Below are 19213 nucleotides of genomic sequence, written 5' to 3' on the forward strand. Positions count from 1 at the left end.
TTGTTAGGGCGATGACACCTCCATCGCCATAGAATGCTTTGGATTTGCAGTTCGAGAAGTCCTTATAGGAGAATCCTCTTGGTTGACCATGGTTGTCACCTTGGTTAGACCTATTATTACAAATTCCAGCTCCAGAGGCACCGTTGGAGCTAATCTATGCTATAGTAAAGGTTACAGCAACTGTCACAACAGCTTGAAAGACAATAGTATCCATCTGAGGTGGTGGCGGTGGTGGTGGTACTGTTGTTGTGTTGATGAAACGTCTGTTTGATCTTCGTGGAGGCATACTTCTGCCATAAAGATCAAAGATGGAATGATGATAAGTTTTCAATAGTAATTACAAGTCGAGTGCTAACAGACTAGATTATTTTAGTTCTATTCGTCCTATGTTCCGACTTTAATGTATTGTGTAAGCAACTCGTGATGGAAGTTTACTATGGTAAGTTGAGTGATTAAAATACATGAATTTATTAGTGAAATTCCAATGAAATAAAATGGTTGTCAATTTTATTGAAATATTTTAATACATAGTATTGGGAAAATTTGACCTTTTAAGCAGGTCTACAATACATCAATGCAAATGGAAAATTTTGACAGCAAACCGACTCCCTGGAATAGTGTAATCACTTATTCGTAGAGTCTTACTTACATATGGAAAGAAAAGCACCTAATCTATAACAAAACATGAGTAGTACAGGAAACTACTCGTGGCGACTGGTCTTTCGTGGGTCCTGAGATGAAGTTATGAAGGTCTGCATTTCCTTGATTCAGTGTTCAGCCTCAAACACACGCCTCTCCATTATGGCCCGACGTTCCCGATATTCTCTCATCTCAGCCCAAGTCACGGTAACTTCCCTCTGTAGGGACTCAGTATGATCCCGTGTCCGACCATGATCTTCATCCAGACGAAGAAGACGAACTATAGTAAATTCGGCTGTAACACCAACCTCCATGATTTGGTTGGCGGATGCTCTTGCTTGCTCGCCATGACGGGCGATGCGACAGACCATGATAGGGAGAGCCCTGTCTGCTGAACCCCTTCGATCAAGGTTATAGGAACCTCATTCCATACCATAGGGTGGGTGTTGTCCCTGCTCTTGGCTCCATCTCTTCAAGTCTACTGCCCATCGGGGCGCCGGCCCCTGGAAGTTCCGTCTGGGGTTTTGGATGACTTGTGGTGGGTTGTACACTTCGGATTCTGAGTCAGTGTCTTCATCGACTTCTTCTAAAATCTCTTCAGAATCCTCCTCTGGATCTTCCACTATCCAACCTTCGTTCCCTTGGTTTGGAGGGTAGGGATCTCCGGGTAAGTGGAATCCTGCCATAGAGTCTATTCGAGAATAGGGGTAAGAGGTACATAGAGAATTTAAATGTGTAGGTTTAATGTATTACAAAAATACTCCTATAGTATTTTCAGTTTAGAGGTTCTTTGTACGATTTGTTGGTAAGTTTAGACTCGTCGTTCACTACGATCATTCCTCGACATACATTAGTAACATCCTGGATAAATATAGTTGATGAGGCTATATTCATCCTAGATCTGACTACATACCCCGAGGCTTACTCGTAGTGTTTCAACTCATCTTAATACTTATTGTTTTATTATTGTTATGACACCAAACTAGTAAGTATGTTTGTACTTATACTTTTATAAAAATATCATAATATTTTAAAGTATACTTGTACGAAAATGTTACGTCAAAGAGTTTTTGTCCTATTATATTTATAGTTTGTAAATCTTATGTGGTTTGATATACTTAGTTCACTATAAACAATTCTCTGATACCAATCTGTCACACCCCCAAACCAGGATGGCGGAAACGTCCGGGGGTGGATGACTTTCATGTATTGTATGATGTATCATAACAGTTGCATAATAGTAAAGAAAGCAAACATAACCATCACATATATAATTGAAAAAGTTACATCATTGTATGCATTACATGTTTCCAAAAGTCAATTACAATGTGATGTAAAAATGATTTGTTTGATGCCTTAGCGTCCTATCCTCAAAAGCTGGTGGTTACCTGTTTTACTGATTTCCTGAGAATACAAGTTGTTTGAAAAAGTGTCAACATTTAAGTTGGTGAGTTCATAAGAGTTTATATGAAGAATAATAAGCCTTTCAATGAAAATTTATCGTGTTTGTTTCCAGAAAATTCGATGTTTTATAATAAATGAAATGTAAGTCGTTCACTTGTAAAATGATAGTGTTTATTCCAGAAAATCCAATATTTTCCGTAGAAATGAATTGTAGCCTTAAATGTTCCAAGACCGAAATGTACCAGTGTTTTCCATACTTAAAGTAGTAATATGTAGTTTTATTCATGCATAAAAACCGTTTGAAGAAATGTGTTTTCGTGTAAAATGTATGTATAGTCGTTCCCCCATGTGAGTTTTTATAACTGTGCTTTAAGATGTAGTGCCTGCCTCGTCGTTCTTCAGGCGCTGAGTTATTTATGACATTTATCACCCATAACCTGCCGGTCTGACTATAGCTAGTAGTCAGGGTGTGGGATCATCAGTCCCGTATAGATCTATGTGATGGGTTTTGAGCACTACAACAATCCTATAGTGTACATGCAAACCCTAAAGCTTTGGATCTAGTTTGTCTAATGAACATGCAATAATCATCCAAAGCTCATAAACCCTAATTCTAGCATACAATAATCGAAATTGACAAAAGAATAGAGTTTAGATCTTACCTTGATTGTTATATAGCAATAACAATCTTAATCCTTCTTGTAATTGACTTCTGAAAGCCTAGTGCCTCAAATGTTGCACCTCTAATGGAGTCACAAACACCATGAGCAACAAGATGACCTAGGAGAAGGAGGAGGAGCACCAAAACGTCCAAGAATCCTTAGAGATTACTTCACCACGTTTTTGGGGCCTTAGGGGTTCCTTATATAGTTAGGCTATTAGGGTTATCAAACAAGGAAACCCTAATTAGACTGCTTAGGCCCTAAGCAGCCCATGGACTCCCTCCTTAGAGGCCTTGGACGAAGTCTCATGGGTTTCCCAGTAGATTTCGTCCACTCCAACTTCTATGGAGTCCATTAGCCCATTTATGTAACTATCTTATAATTACACAATTAGTCCCCTTTATTTAATTAATCTCTTTTAGCCACAAAATTAATTCCTATTAATTCTTAACTAATATTAATTAAACAAAATGATTTCTCTTTTAATATATTATTCATATAATATATTTATAAATCATAATTAATCCTTTTTCTCCTTAGTTCATCCTATCAGTTGCTATGGTGAAGGCAACCCAAAAGGACCATGCTCACAATTGGGTCAAGTACATACCAAAATAGTTATGGGCTTAGACACCTAATCCAACAGTCTCCCACTTGGATAAGTCTAATAACTATATTGTGTATGACTTCGGAACCTGATCAGCAATCATAGCATTCAAAAGCCGCTGTCAACTCTGATCTTATCAGTAACGTGTCCTTTAGATAAGGGATCATATATTCCTCCATTCTAGATATCGTATAGACTGAGACATGGATTAGAATCATTCTCTCAGTCTATGTGTTGCTTCCCGATTTCTGATTTATGACCATTGACAACAGACTACAATTGAACATATCAACTTAGTCCCGGCTTGGCGAAGCGCTTAGGGGTGTCATCACTAAATCATTAAGGGGCCCACAAATATCGCCTTTATCCCACTTTGGGTAAAAGGAACGGATAAACTTTGACTCAATGCTCGCTTGTACCTACTCATCAAATCACACACAACAATATGTTTTATAACACCAAGTTACTGGTGCGTTTACATATTATCAATGTGCAACCGACTTGCAGAATACAAATCACACATCTCGGTTTCAAGAATATAAGATATTATCGTCTCACTAATCGCCCGTGATAAAATCCATGAAGTGATTCAAGTGAGCGTGGGTTTAATCCAATGCTCAAATCATATTCATAAGCACTCATGAACGTTGCAGCAAACCTTTGCTATGTCTAATACACTTTAGACAATCTACTAGCCAATTCATGACAGTCTTCTTTCATACCTACTTCCAAATCATGAGCGACTGTGGATGGTTTGAATAATCTTATTATTCGGGAAGTCAAAACATGCAAAGTAAAACACAATAATAATCGAATCCAATATGGCCCCAAAATTTTGAGTATAAATAAAACTCCTTTTAATTAGTCACCATATTGATTACACATTATTCATTGTATAATGTTTCGGATAATCAACTTATTACTTGAATTATAACAGCAGTTGTCCCATGCACCAAGCATGCACACGCTGTTTACCTATGGTCCATACTTTGTGAAATAGATCAATTGAAAAACATTTCCATCGATACTCATTTCACAACTCCTAATCCTTATCATTAGTGTAAGAATACCAAATTCTTGCCACTTTTAGAATATTTTAGATTCTAACATTTTATGCAATGACCCTTTGTAATGTCACAACATCAAAATCACAAAGACTTTGCCAATGAAATTACAAAGTGTTCTATTGGAGATTGTTACAAGACAATTCCATAGATATGAAGTCTCACATTCAAAGTACATTCCTTTGAACATCCTTCTTGCATAAAAGTTTCTAATCTAGACATAAATTCTTAACGTCCAACTCCCAATATGGAAACATTTCCATATTTACCATACGACTACTCATTCTTAATAAATCCTATCTATTCATAATAATGTCGATATGGTCCATCCTTTATTATACTTCGAACTACTCACAAGCGACCAATCCTCAGCGAACCTTAGATTGTCCTTGACAGTTGTTTAAATTAGTCAAATCCGGTTCCAGTCCTTTTTCCCTCTAAATGCCCTAGGCATTCGGAAAATTTAGAAGTTCAAATATTACAACATATGTAATCAATCCTATACCCGAAGCGTATGGGATATGATTCACAATGAAAACATGATACTATACCAGTTTCTTGCTATAATATTGCCATATATAGAATTCCTTTATGTTGAATCTTTTTCAACATAACATCCATATATGTCCTTTGACTAAATTTAATTAAAATTTATCGATCCAAGCCTTTAGATTTTGAAACGAAGTATAATATTCTCTCCCTTAATTATAGCAAAACAACTTTTCAACCCCTGCAACTTTGCAAAGTGAAACTTTTGTTTTCTATAATTAATATTGCTACATTGCAATACTTGACATAATGATCATGCTCCCACTAACATGATGATTATCTTCTTACCAGCATAACACTTATGCTCCCACTAGCTTTGACACGTATTCAGAAAACAGCTGGACTTCTAGAAATCAATACTTATTGACTTCCTTAGTTCATATTTCTAATACCAGATGCTTCGATAAACCTTTATCTAAGCTCTTAAAACTCATACACTTTTCCTTAGATAACTCAAATGTGTGTCTAAAAAATTCTAGAACTTGTAGAAATAAGTCTCGAATGTTCAAACTAATTGCCAAATTTCACAATTCGAACAACGAAGAGGGATGCCGTAATCATAATCGAATTTGAGAATGCAATTTACACAATTGCTATCTCCTTAAAATCTTCCTAGTGAAAGCGTTTCCTCACAATCATTTTCTTGAAGCGGAGAGAAACTTTATGACACTTAGATTTTATGGTGTATGTGCTCCTATCCATGTGAATTTGTCATAACCATAATCAAAAGACAATGTTTGTCACAAATCCAAACTATTATGGACAGAACTTGTTCATTCTTCATGTCTTGCCATCAAGGGTCCTACCATTGCTTCCAAGTTATTTAGCAGCTCACCCCTACATATCAATGTACTTTCCATTGATCAAGGTGTTTTGCCTTATGCAATCTATTGAGAACTTATAGAACTCACATGCATAATTAAGTTAACCGGAATGGAACAGAAACAAGAATATGTCAACACGATAGGTTACAAACCTCAAGTCGTGTGCTAGTGATTAATAGATTTACTCTTGATTAGTTCTTGAACCTTTTCAAGATCATTTAGACTCCCACTGACCTCTTGACATATAAGATTCTTTTGTAAAGAAACATTTCTTGACAAACAAATATTCAGGAGTTAGTGAGGATTCTTATCAAGACAAACACTTCACACAATTGGTCTTAGTTGGTCTTTGTCTTATCCAAGACATCACAACTTACCAATTTCAAATGTGCAAGAGTAAGAAAACATTTTTTCTACTCCACATTTGATGAGTGTGTTAAAAACTTCTTAAGATGTGTTACTCAAGTCACAATCTTGGAGTATGACTCTAAGACTTGATCTTGGAACGAAGTATGATTCATCCTTTTTGATTTAACCATTTCAACAATTTCCGATTCCTCTTCTTAGCCATACTAGTGCACTAAGGTGTCCTTATAGGATCAATTGTGATATGGTTTCACAATTAATGAGACGATCATAAAACATGATACTGAAGTACTCTCCCATCTTTTCAGATTAGAGAAACTTTTATCTTTCTGCCTAATTGATTCTTCTTATTCGTTCTGCCAAACATTGAACATTTCCCAATGTTTCAGAATTACACTTAATCTTATAAGCATAACCATATTTACTAAACATTTAGTAAAGCATGACGAATAGCTTTCATTGTTATTTATGATGGACTTGATCAACACTCAACATTGTGCACTAGGCCCTTTAGTCCTTCACATACTTATGTGAAAAAGGAATTAGTCTTAATTTCCTAAGTACCAATATTTCCATACATCATACAATACAAGTTGTATGATTCCAAGTTTCTGTCCAATTGAAACTTAGGCGATGGGAATCTTTCCTTACTTAGAAAATTTCGACACTTATCATAAATAACATAACTAAGAATCACATCCACTTAATATCGCTTATAATAGAAACACACAAGCATCAATTTTCACAAATGACATTGCAAGGATATGTATAAATAAGACAAAATTCAAAATTTATTTTGTTTATAAAAAGGAGCGGAAAACTTGTCCTTACAACAAAAATTCAAATGAAAACTATGTTATTTCATATTCCTAAGCAATCTATCATAACTCTAAGCAGCAGCTCAAAAATACAATCCCCGAATCATGCGATCGAAATCCATTTCTTCATAATTAGACTCAGCTCGCTCTTTCTTTAAGCTCCCTCTCTTTTATTCGATCCTACAAAACATCAAAATGCAATCTTATCACATCATGTATAAAGAATCAAAAATAGGAACTTAATAGAGTTAGATAATGGATTTTACCTGAAGCAGAGTCATACAACTTGACTCTCCCATCTTCGCGATCCTTCAGATAATTGCGGCAGCTTCGTAACCAATGCCCCTTTTCTGGCAATAGAAACAAGTGGACCTCTTCGGAATAGCACACGGGACAATCTCAGACTTAGAATTTCTCTTGCGTAGAGAAAACTTTAATGGACTTCCAATGTTGCCATCAATGTCCATAAAAAGTAAGGAAGGTTGACTTACCAGACACATTTTCTAGACCAGTGTGCCAAATCATTGTTGATTCAACAACAATAAGCAACTAAGTCAACTCAATGAGGGTCACGTCGTGATCCATCATATAATACTCTCTATTGAACTCACCATATATATATATATATATATATATATATATGTATGTATGTATGTATGAATAATGTAATGATTATCAAAATGTTGTTCGTGAAATCACACACGATTGATAGTAAAACCATTTCGTGTATTTAACGCTTTGCGTAAAATAGTATAGTAACATATTTAAAATTTTCGCATTATAATGAAAATATTATTGTGCGTTACTTGTACCCCCCCCCTAAAATCATAGAAAAAGTCTTGAAAATGTTGGGGTATGAACTCATCTTATGTGTAGTTGCGGTTTGATAACGAGGTGACGATGATGATCTTTACATTAGAATACTCGGAAATGATTGAACTCCTAATCGTTTTAACACATAAAAATGTGTAAATAAAATGAACTAATGATAAGAAGAATGTATAACACTATGATATTAAGAGGACTTACCAAAATGCTAAGGAATGAGTCTAAAAAATGAAGCTCCAGGAATTTTGATTCTTGAGTTTTGAGAGGAAATGAATGTTCGATACTTGAGAGAGAATTGGAATGGTGTTTAACTGAGAAGTGTTTGAAGGAAGCTTTGGACGTGAATTTATATAGGAAATAAGACGGTAAGGTGAATTGATAGTGAAGTGATATTTACCTGGGTAAGAGCACTTATCACCTTGGGAAGCTAAATTTGACCAATCAAGTGGCACCACTTGGCCACTTTATGGATGATTTCGGCCAAATGGAGGAGATTTCGTCCAAGCATGACCGAAATCTCACATTCCCATTTACTAGAAAGTGATTTTGGTCCTAATGAACCTCAAAGAAGGGATTTCGGTCCAAAGTGGTGGGGATTTTGGCCTTATTGGGCTTTAGCCTTTGCGATTTCGGTCCTATACATGTTCCGAGAGGGTGTTTTCAGTTCTAGGTGATCTCCATGAAGAAATTTTGGTCCTAGATGTGTAACATCCTGTTCCGAATCGATTCCTAGTCTAAGGCTGTGGTCCGAAGACCAGTCATCATAAAGATTATGGCTTTTAAATAAGGTAAGATCTAGGCCTATTTGGGTGCGGGTGATGTATTAGAAATGATCCGGGTGTTCGGTTCGTATTTTGGAGCGTAGGGGTATCTCGGTAAAGTGTTAGTTTGGTCTTTTGTGGAAAATGGATTCTTGTTCGGAAGGTCTTAAGAAATATTTGAGTTGTTAGAAGTGTATGGCTTCTCGTTACCTTTCCGTTGATATAAGGATCGTCGGAATCGGGCTTATAATGAAGAAGTTATGGTCTTCCGAAGTTTCGTGGGTTTCAGGTTTAGCTGAGTACGCGGGGCGTACACAAAGTGTAAGCGGGGCGTACTAGTGAAAAAGGAAGTATGTTGGGCGTACCTTGGGCCATTGTAAAAGGTTTTGGGCTAACAAGGTGTTTGGACCTTGGGTTGGGGTCCAATAAGGAGTATGGGCCCAATTTGGAAAATTTGGCCATTAATGAGCCTTTATGGATTTTATGGTTTTGGACTTTGTGTTTTTGGGCCCTGTTGGGCCATCAGGTTTTGGGGTTGATATTTAGTTGTGGACCATTATGTTTGGGCCTAATTTGGAAAATTGGGCCATTAGTGGATTAATTGGCCTATGGGGCCTTTCAGATTATAGCTTGGGCCAAAGTTTTGGTCAAGGAATAGAATAGGGGTATAATGGTCTTTTACCCCGGGTATGAAGTTACAGTTATGGATTAGAGCCCAATTGCTAATTGGTTATATTGATTGATTGAGAGTGACATCTCGGGAAGCTGGTGGGGCAGCAACTAAGGATGTCATTCGGGAAGCTTCTGCATTCGAGGTGAGTCTCCTCACCATACCAATGGGTTTAAGGCACCAAGGCCGGTGCATTTTATGATATGTGGTACACTAGCTGAAGTTGTATTATGTGACATGTTATCTGGTTATGTGCTAGGAAGTATGCTAGTGGTATTTGTGGTATGCTAGTGCTCTGGGGAACTCACTAAGCTTCGTGTTGACAATTTTGTTTATTGTTTCAGGTATCATCAGTTTAGAAAGAAAGGAGCCCGACTTGATCGCATGCACACACCCATGTTTTCCGCAATGAATGATTTTGGGATGAACTATGATAAATGTTTTAACTAACGATGTTTTGGGAATGTTTGGAATAAATGTTATCTATGTTTTGGCTATATTAAAAATGAAATTTTTACCCTTGATTTTTGGGTCGTTACAAGTTGGTATCAGAGCCTTGGTTTGAGGGATTCGGACATATTTTTGGGTGTGTCTGAACTCAAACTGAGGATCTGTAAAGTTTTTAAAGGAAAAATGTTTTCAAGGAAAAGTTTTCTAAGAAAAGAAAGGGTGTGGTGCATGAATCAGCCGAGCTCAAGTAAGTTTCCCAGAATACCCATATATGTTATCTGTTATGACCTAATGTATGGATCTGTGAATCGCATGCTAGTTAGGGCTAGGAGAGATGCCTTTATATGTTGTATGAGCTGGTAGACTTGCATGCTAGCACTGTGTAGTCAGCAACAGATTGGCCAGATATGTGATGCTTGTAGCCTTGGAGATACTGAATGCCATGATAGAATGAGAATTATTATTGGTACTAGTACCTGCTACGTGTATGCTTTTAAAATTATATACGGTTAGGATCTTATAGCCTTAGAATGATTGACTTGGCCTTATTTCCTGTTCCTTGTCTGGTTGTTGTCCTAGGGTAGGGTCTATTATTTGACAGTCTGTTAGATCATGTTCTGTGTATAATTTGCATACATAAGGCAGCCGACATCGAGGGTGGATGTGGACAACATGGGTTGTGGTATTTGGGTCGAATGTTCTATGATAGTTTTTAGGCCGGAGATTTCCCTAGGGTGAGCCCAGGATGAGATTAGTGACAGGAGTCACCTGATTGTGAATTGTATGTATAGATAGAACTGTTTGATTGGAATATATTGGTTAGTTTTCCGTTGTCCGAATGCTGCTTGCTTTGTGCTTTGTGGGACTTCTAGCAATGTGAGCTAGCTACTAAGTGAATATGCTAGGTCACATGTGGCACACGCTGGATAATCTTAGAGTGATGGATTTGCCCCTATTGAGGAGCTCTTGTTTGAGTCTAACCGTTCTAGGATTGAGTCTGTTACTCAAAGGATTATCTGATCTCTGTTGCATGTGGCTATATTCATAAGATAGCTAGTTGACATTATTGGGAATCTTTCAGCAGATGAGGACTGGGTGGGTTAGGAACCTAGGGGAGCCTAGGAGGTGCTTCGGTAGATATTGTGTTGCTGTTTAGCGGATATTTGGTGCATTAGTGGAGTAGGTGACTTAGAGGATTCAGGAGGATTGCTGAGGAAAGTATGGATAGGTGTGGAAGGTAGTATTGGGCCCGCACTACTGAAAGAACAAGATCCATACTCGAATCAGTGAGAATCTTGGAGAATCTAAGAAGCTTATGGGAAGGAGAATTCTTGGTTATGCTTGGACCGTGGGAATAGCTGCTATGTAGAATGAGGATGAGCGCGTATGGGGAAGACCATGGTTTGACTCGGCTCCGGTGGTGAGCCAGTTAGTTGAAGGAATGCCAGGATTTTGAGTTCACCTTGGATCTTTTGTATCAGGCGGCAAGGATTGATTTTGCGATCTATTGCACTTTCGGAAGTAGAGACTATGTCTTGGGGGTAGTTTGAAGCCTGGTTTAGGGCAGAGATTGCTTCAACTACTGCAGTTCAGCCGTGGACGACTGAGCTTGTGAGTGTGCCAGGGTGCGAGTCCCTGAATGATATGATTTCTAGAGCTCGAGAGCAGGGACTGATTTGGAGCACATTTGGAAGTGGGAACTAGATCAGGTGTTTATATTGGAGGGTCCCGGAAGAGACCCAAGATTTCAGATCAGCTTTCGAGAGGACACCAGGGCCGGATACAGTGCATCACGAGTGGCAAATCGTACGATGGAGTTATCGCTCCAGGACTATGGGTCGCTGCAAGCGTAGCCGAATTTAGCGCGTCAGCAGGTGAAATTACGAGTGGGTACTCGATTTAGGGTGTGTCCGATCCGATGGATCGACGATGAGGTTTTGCACCGTTGTGATGAGGCAAGAGTGTTGTGAGACTGCGAGGTAGCCCGTAACATTTGCTGATCCTTAGGCAGCGGTAAGATGGTGGTAAATTTGTATTTGCCTTCGGAATTATTTGGTGAAAGAGAGCCTTAGGGAGGGTGATTAGATCATCCAATTGGTTAAGAATACAAGAGTATTCTTCAGTATTTCCAAAGCTGAGTGGTCATTGTGTTAGGGAAACTATGGGGTGCTTGTGTTGTCGGCACAGGGTTTGGGCGGGTCATGCATATTGATGAAAATGGGTCGAAGATCCATAAGGCATAAGAGGTGAAAGAGCATAGTCGAGTCCAAGTGGGGGAGAAAAAAGTGGCTGTTTAGGATTAGGTTGTGTTGATGGGAGTTCAGGATACTCCCAATCGCCGATTGACACCACCTTGATTAAGCATTGTGAGCAGTGGGAATCCATAGGTGTGTCCCGAACTCCTGATGGGATACATGATTCGGCTCGAGAGGTGCGACGATGTGATAGTGGAGTGTGGAAAGGCCATGAGTGGTAAGAATGATTGGAGGGAAGTAGTGCTAGGCTGCAATAGGTTCGTAGCATTCATCGGTCCGAATCAGACTATTTATGTGATGGTCACAGGCGCAAAAGGGAGATCAGCCTGTGCTTTGGGCACGCCGGCCAGGGTCGTCAAGGATTTATTCTCTATTTTGGGATTGAGGATCTTCGGTGTCTGTGGGCGAGCTTGGGTGATTATGGAAATTCAGGATAGAACTAGTAGAGACCGTGGGGTCAAGGGTTTGAATCGTGAGTTGCAGGATCATGTGGATGAGTAGTGTGTGTCACCGTAGGGCTACGACAGGGTAGCCTCGATATTTGATCTCTTGGGAACCTGGTGGTTGGACCAGATGCGAGACTGGTAGTCTCGGGGATTGGCTTAAGGGTAGTTATTTATCGGTCAAGTAAGGGACATCGGGATGTTGCGGTGCATTATGCAAATGCAGATTCGGGGATCTCGGGGTAGGAGCGGAGTATCGATTTGGTTTTGGCTAAAGATTCCGAATGAGAGTTTGTGTGTGTTCAGTATGAGATTTTTGACCCAGTGGAATAAGGATTGAGATATTTATGCGTTGAGGGCATCAATCGCAGGGTTCAAGGGTAATGGATGGGTTGGTTTGATGGTAGTATAAGCTATTATGATGTGTCTTGGGTGGGTCTATCCATAATAGAGCTACGACATGTTGGAATCAGGAAACGGTAGATCGAAGGAGACCGAGTATGATGTAAGGCTACAGTTGTCCTGGTCGCATTCAGCTTCTTGCGTCGGATTCACTAGCGACAGGTTGTCAGCCTATCAAGACCGGATGGATCACCCGGATTGAAGGTACCAAGAGTGGCAGTATGGATAGGGCAGTTACTGTTAGACGATGTACCCTTCGGGGGTCGCATGGGACTGCTTTAACAATTGAAGATATTAAAAAAAAAAAGAGATGAATTATTTATCTCTCAAAAGTCATGGTTTAGAGAAGGAAAAAGAAAGATCCAAGAAATAATCAACATGTCTAGAAGATAGACCAAGCGTTTTCTTATATAAATGAGATTTATCACCCTTTCCTTTCACCATGCAATCCATGGTTGTATGCATGGACCAAGAAGCAAAAGAAAAACCATTTTACAATAAAGCAACATGTCATCATTCATCCCGTGCGTTACTAGCTTTTATACTTGGAAACAATTAATTTAATAAAATCACTATGCCCATGAAAACATCTTAATTTTTAGAGTCATGATTATACTAGTTTTTTTATAAATAATAACTAGATGGGCTTATTATTCATAAACTTTCAAGTCTTATATTATGTCAAGATATATATATATATATATATATATATATATATATATATATATATATATATATATATATATATATATATATATTATTTACTTTATTATTTAAGAACATTTCTCCTAACAAATTTAAGCAAAAGATGTAATAACGTATATGACTTTGTTGATTTAAGTTTATTACAGTTAATAACTAAATCAACACAATTTAAAATTATATATATATATATATATATATATATATATATATATATATATATATATATATATATATATAATTTATAATTGTGTTGACTTAGTTATTAAGTGTAACAAAGTTAAATCAACAAATTCATATATGTTATTACATCTTTGGCTTAAATTTGTTAAATTTGTTATGAGAAATGTTCTTAAATAATAAATTATATATATATATATATATATATATATATATATATATATATATATATATATATATATATATATATAGGGGATAGGGAATATACATTACAGCCCCACCTAAGCTTAGGTACTAAACTTCTAAAATATGTCGTTTTAACTTGCTAAATATACCCGGTTTGGTTTCACTTGGTAAATATATAATCCTCCATAACATTTCTTTCTTTCATTATCGTTTTACTAATCTCAGTTTTCTTTCCTCCATTATCGTTTATTACTTCACCCAAGTGAACATTACTAAACCCTAAACCTAAACCCTAAACCCTAAACCCTAAAACTAAACCCTAAACCGTAAACCCTAAATCTAAACCCTAAACCCTAAACCTTAAGCCCTAAACCCTAACCCTAAACCCTAAACCCTAAACCTAAACCTTAAACCCTAAACCCTAAACCTAAACCCTAAACCCTAAACCCTATTGTGTCGATCTTGAATTTACATCTTGAAGTATTAATCGTGAATCCATTAACCGTAATCTTTATATAGTAAAACAATGTATTTTCAAGAGGTTTAGTACCTAAGCTTAGGTGGGGCTGTAATGTATATTCCCTTTTCCCATATATATATATATATATATATATATATATATATATATATATAATCCTCATTTAACATAAAATCATATTCAGGAATTATATTATAATTATAATTGTCATCCATTCCAATAATCTTATAATAATTTCACAAATAATAATATGATTCATTTCTTGATGTAATAACGATTAATATAATTATAGTGTGTGCTTGAATAGATTGTTGGTGTTTGACTCGAAGAGGACCATATACGAATCACCACATTGATATAGACCTATATGAACTACTCTCAATCACTTATAAAAACATGAAGTCTCCGAACTTCCATGCTAACTCTCTCCAATTTCATTCTAACTCTCTTTAGTTCCTTTCCAACCTTATACATCCCATGTTTCATTTCTAAAGGATTACAATTCTATTATTCCCATAATGAAAAATAATATGATTTGAGCGAAAAACCCTAATCCTCAAGAAACTATACACACGCTAAAAATCTCGTTCTGAAAATTAACAAGCCGTGTTAGTAATGGCATATATTGGCATTTCTGAAGACTCAAAATGTGGAAATCAACAATGAGCGGATTCGTTTTTGGAGCGAGTTATGAAAAGTTGAAATTGAAAATGTGTAGTTAGGATCGTACGAGGCATCAAGTGAATCCAAATGGAAGGATTTTTAGACGAAAGCTAATGATTTCAATTACATCTACAAAAACAAGTTAAACAGTCATGCAAGATGAAGATAAATGATCGATATTTTTATGGAGACAGATAGTGAGTACCAAATCTTTTAATTGAAGCTTTTAAACATAAGGCGGAATAAAAAATTCTAAAATTATGCATGAAATGGATAACCATCAATTTAAGGTTGAGAATCCCCCTTCTCCATCAAAAAGGACCAAAATATCCATGTTGTTAAGACCGATAGATTCTATATTCAATATGAAATGCTTAAAAAAACCAGTTAACAAAAACGATATGGAATGAAATAAGCTCAATCTTCAATAATAAACCACAAAGAACAGTTCGCAATATGGAACTATTCTATGAGTATTGTACGGTTACAGAAAGATCGATGCTAATGAAAGAATGCAATGCGCTATTTATAGAAACACTAAGCGAAGATTCTGAAGATGGACAGGGCCATTTCGGAATCGGAAGATGTACACAAAAATTCCGAACACAACCATTTGACACAAAAAATATAGAAACTTAACAATCTCCCCCTTTGTGTCAAATCAGAAGGAGGTCTTTTTTTATCGCTTTTGCACATCAAATATCTTTGGCATAATCTTTAGAAGTGAGCCTCGAACAAAAAAATACCAATGTATCATATCCAAAACACATTTTACATCGGTAGCAGAATTGGTTTTGTGAGCTTCAGCAGAGGATAAGATTATTTTGAGAGCAGTTGTCGAGTATAGGTGTTTGTCCCTTAAAAAGAACATGCAATTTTGAGACACTTCACCTTCCTTTCTCTTGTAAATAGTGCTCTAATGCTTCTTTCAAATAATCCCTGCCTTCAAGTGCTGGATGTCTTATGGTTGTTGTTTTGGCTTCAAAATAGGCATTTTCTTCAGAACGGCAGCAATCTCGACATCCATTTTCGCTATTTTAAGGATGTAACACGTGATCATCCGCTTCAAGTGTTCAATAATCGGCTCATATTTCTGGACATCCTTCGCCACTTTGTAGAATAGAGATAACCAATCGTAGGGGTTCATGAATGGCAAGTCAGACAATGTGAACTCATAAAGAACTTGATTGACACCTTGAAATCCTTTAAACCGTATATTCAAGAAGTCTTCAGTATGAATTGGTAATCTAACCTTAAACACCATGATTCTTTTTAAATTCCATGTCTCATACTGTAGTTTTGCATATTTCAAGTAAAACGAAAAAAGCTTTCGATTTACTGCACTTTTTGAGATCAAGGACTTTTCAATCTTTTCGAAACACCTAAAAAGGAATGCTCTTGGGGTGATGGGAAAACCAAACTGACATTCCACATAATTATTAATGTCGAAAGAGATTGTTGGCTCCAGCCAGTAGAGATTCGGATCATCAATGGCTTCTTTCTATATATGCTCAAGAGACCAGGCAGGAAATAAGGATTTCTGAGTTTCAAGAATTAATTTCGCATTCTTGGCTTCAAGTTCTTCTACATAAAAATTCCTCCGGAGAGCATTGAGGTCATCAAGCTCTTTGTCTCTTTTCTCTCTAGCAATCCTTTCTGATTAAGACATCATCGAATTCTCATCATTATCTTCTTCTGAAACACCTTTGCCTTTATCTTTTCCTTATCCGAAAGCTTCATTATCCTTCCGATCAGTCTCATTATTTTAATTTGCTTCCTCGTCTACTTGTTCTGCTTTCTCAACATAAACTCCTTTGCGAAGTGATTCTTACCATGACAGTAATTGCAATTGTATCCAGATTCACCCAAGAACTTCTTCTCCTTCTTCTCTTCATCGTTCGGAAAGCTCTTGTAATTTTCTTCCCTCGGCTTCTCGTAGCTTGAGTTTCCCTACTTGTATTTGTTTCTGAAACGAGATAAATTCTTTTTGAAGAACTTCTTCGGATTGGTCACCATTAACGCCTTGTATTCTTTTTTGAGATCATCATCTGATATGTCAGACTCGGAAACATAAACAATCGACTTCATATGTTTATCGCCTTTCGTAGCTAACGCCAATGATCCAACACTTGAAACCAGCTTTGCTTTCTTCGTAACTTCTTCTTCGTGGGATTTCAGAATCCCAACCAGTTTCGCCAGGGAGTAAATTTTGAATTGTTCATGAGCTTTCACAGTTGAGAGAATTGAGTTCCATTCAGATCTGAGACCATTCATGAAAATTGATGGGTTTTGAGCATTCTAACACTCCTATGGTGTACATGCAACCCTAGATTATTTGGATCTATGTTTTCTCTATTATACATGCATACATTCAATATTCGAAAGCATCACCCTAACTAGCATATAATGGAGTATAAACAACATGAAATACAAGTTAGATGGCATACCTTTTAGTGTAGTTGAAAGCCTTGGGCCTTTAAGAACTTAGTACCCCAAGTGTTGCACCTCAAATGGAATCACACAACACCACCAATAAATGGAGGAACTTGAGAAGATGTCACTTGCACTCATAAAATCGGCTTGCCCTCTTGTGTTTCCACTAGTGCCAATTTCATGAGCTAGAGGGGTTCTTATATAGTGTAGCTTGATTAGGGTTACACCATGCAAACCCTAATGTGCATGACTTTCCATATTGCTCATGCTCCATGGGTTTAAACCTCCATAGATCATCCATGGGTTACCACATGGGTTTAACCCAACATGAGGAACTATGGATCACAAGCCCACATTATAAGAATGAATGATTTACATAATCAATCCCCATATATTTAATTAGTCTCTTTTGATCACAAAATTAATTCCAAATTAATTCTTGATCAATACTAATTAAATAATATGATTTCATATTAATATATTAGAACTTATAATATATTAATAAATCATAAATAACCTCTTCTCAATAATCCGTCCTTCAGATGGTTCTGGTGCCATGCAACCCAAATGGACCATGCTACTCTCGGGTCAAGTACATACCAATAATAGTTATGGGCTTAGACATCTAATCCAACAGTCTCCCACTTGGATAAGTCTAATAACTATTATTGCAAGCATGACTCCAACCCGACTAGCAATCGTAGCTCTTAAAAGTCGCTGTTGAACTCTGACCTAGTCAATGACGCGTCCATTAGATAAGGGATCATATATTCCTCCATTCTAGATATCACATGGACTGAGACATGAATTTTAATCATTCTCTCTGTCCATCTGTTGTTTCCTGATTTCCGATTTATGACGACTGACTAATTGAACAAATCAAATTAGTCCAGGCTTGGCCAAGCACTTAGGGGTGTTATCACTAAATCATCGAGGGGCCCACATATATTGCTTTTATCCACGTGTGGTAAAAGGAACTGATAAACTTCTACCCAAATGCTCACTTGTACTCACTCATCAAATTACACACAACAATATGTTTTATAACATCCAAGTTACTGGTGCGTTTACATATGTCAATGTGCATCCGACTCGCAACTACAACTCACATGTCTCCGTTTCAAGAATATAAGATATTATCGTCTCATGATCACTTGTGATAAAATCAATGAAGTGATTCAAATAAGCGTGGGTTGAATACAATACTCGAATCTTATTCCAGGAGCACTCATGAACACTGTAGCAAACTTGTGCTATGACTAACACCCCTCCACAGACCCATTCATGACAGTCTTGCCTCAATACCTACTTCCAAAGTATGATCGACTGTGGATGGTTTGAATAACCTACTTTTTTGGGAAGTCAAAACATGCAAAGTTAAATACAATAATAATACTAATCCTATATGGCCCCAAAACTTTGAGTGCTATATTGATTACTCATTATTCATTGTATAATGTTTCGAATAATCAACTTAATACTTGAATTAAAACAATGGTTGTCCCATGCTCCAAGCATGTATACCATGTTTGTCTATGGTCCTTACTTTGTGAAATAGATCAATTGACAACACTTTAATGATGCTCAATTCACAATCCCAAATCCTTACCGTAAACGTAAGAATATCAAATTCATGTCATTTACTATAATTTGTTAGATTCCAAACTTATATGCAATGATCCTTTAGTAATGCCTATGCACAAAAGTCACAGAGACTTAGCAACAGACATTACAAAGTATTCCAATGGAGAGTAATTCTATGGAAACGAAGTCTCACATTCAAAGTACATTCCTTTGAACATCCTTCTTGCATTAAGTTTTCTAATCTT

The sequence above is a fragment of the Lactuca virosa genome, chromosome 6 (assembly GCF_052849685.1).
Source record: "Lactuca virosa cultivar CGN04683 chromosome 6, Lactuca_virosa_CGN04683_v6, whole genome shotgun sequence".
Taxonomy (NCBI): Eukaryota; Viridiplantae; Streptophyta; class Magnoliopsida; order Asterales; family Asteraceae; genus Lactuca; species Lactuca virosa.